The following is a 1,921-nucleotide window of genomic DNA, read 5'->3' as shown; positions in this document are numbered from 1 at the left end:
AGCATATATATTTTTCCTTTTCCTTACTGGTACTTTTATTTAGAAAGTTGGAGATTCCCGCGCAGTTGTAAGAAATAAGAGAGAGGGATCCCACCTTAACCCATTTCCCCCCAATGTTCATTTCACAATCTATATGTATATCAAAACATCAAGTTGTACATCTTAAATATATGCCATTTTTATTTGTCAGTTATACCACTAGAGCTGGAAAACAAACCCCACAACAATTCCAATGTGATAAAATTGTCCGAGTGTATTTCTATTCTGATTTCTTTATTTCTTCCAAGACTGTGTCACAAAAGCAATAAACACTTCTCTAGCTAACAATTTGAGTTTTCTACTTCCTTTTGTAATGTGAAATTCATCTTTTTACATTATTATTGCATGCTGATCAGAATCTCTGAAAGTCATGTGCATCTTAGTAGAAATATAATGATTATATAGAAATCCTTTAGTCAATAGAGTTTATGTGATGGGCAAACATTTTCAAACGTGGTGAGGAGTGAGAGACCAGTCTATACCTTGTCAGAAGGCACAAATCTTCTCTTCAGTCTCAACATGGCTGACTTCATCTCCTGGTTCCTCAGAGTGTAAATCACGGGGTTCAGCAGAGGGGAGATCACACTGAGGGTGGCAGAGATGGCCTTATCGGGGGGGAGGGCAGTGTAGGGCCGGGCATAGACATAAATACAGGGCACAAAGTGCAGGGTCACCACAGAGATGTGTGAGGTGCAGGTGGAGATGGCTTTCCTCCTGCCCTCCCCTGCCTGAGACCTCAGCATCATTAGGATGACTGTGTAGGACACAAGCAGGAACATAAACCACAGTGCACTGAGCAGTCCAGTATTGGAAATCATCAACAGCTCAAGCATGAAAACGTCAGTGCAGGCCAGTTTGAGGACCTGGGGGACATCACAGTAGAAAGTGTCAAGAACATTGGGTCCACAGAAGGGGAGGGGGAGCAACAGGACGATCTGCACGATGGAGTGGACAAAGCCCCCCAGCCAGCAGGCCACTATTAGCCCAATGCAACGGCCTCTACTCATGATGGTCACATAGTGCAGGGGCTTGGAGATGGCCACATAGCGATCTAATGCCATCACCGACAAAGAAAATACATCCACCCCTCCAATGAGGTGGAAGAAAAACATCTGGGTGAAGCAGCCATTGAAGGAGATGGTCTTTCTCTGTGACAGAATGTCCACCAGAACTTTGGGAACTGTGATAGAAGAAAAGCAGATGTCGGCAATAGATAAATTACGGAGCAAAAAATACATGGGGGTTTGGAGGCGAGAGTCACAGGTCACGGTGACCATGATGAGGAGGTTTCCCAGCAGAGTTGTCACATACACCCAAAGCAATAAGAGAAATAAGAGCAAGTTCAGTTCTTGATTTTGGGTTAGGCCAAGGAAAATAAATTCTTTGACCCTGGTGTAGTTTTTCAGCTCCATTGAGTCATCTTTCTCTCTCCTTTGTTTCAAGCTACTTCATTTGAAAGGACTTCGCTATTTATTTTGTTTTCTTCCAACGCACTAAGAATGCAATTCAGGATGTTCCTCATGTGGTTGTACTGTTTGCAGTTTGTTGAGTTGTCCCAATTTTTAAGATCCAGTCAGTTTGGTGATCAAATCAAATTATCACAAGCAATGTCATTCAATAATTCTTTCCCTATAAAACTATTTTTTGAAAAGAATAATCATTTATGTTAAGTAGTGATGGTTACATAACGTATTTCATTTAATTAACATATTATAGTTTTTAAATTGTATTATTATTATTTATTCCACACAAATTTATTGAATCTCAGGAACTGTCTGAAGCATAAATACAAAGTTAACTAACCATGGTTCCAACCACTGTAGACTCGTAGTCTACAACTTTTATATTCTTATTAGCAAACATTCTGTTGACTTCCACAGCA

The 1,921-nt window shown here is 40.6% G+C and overlaps 1 pseudogene; it reads right to left on the bottom strand.

Moving 5' to 3' along the window:
• Positions 1–515: 515 nt before the first annotated feature.
• OR4D10KP (olfactory receptor family 4 subfamily D member 10K, pseudogene) lies at positions 516–1,451 on the bottom strand (annotated as a pseudogene).
• Between the last annotated feature and the right edge of the window lie 470 nt (positions 1,452–1,921).

Source organism: Equus caballus, chromosome 12 (assembly GCF_041296265.1).
Source record: "Equus caballus isolate H_3958 breed thoroughbred chromosome 12, TB-T2T, whole genome shotgun sequence".
Taxonomy (NCBI): Eukaryota; Metazoa; Chordata; class Mammalia; order Perissodactyla; family Equidae; genus Equus; species Equus caballus.
This window is presented reverse-complemented; position numbering and strand designations above follow the sequence as displayed.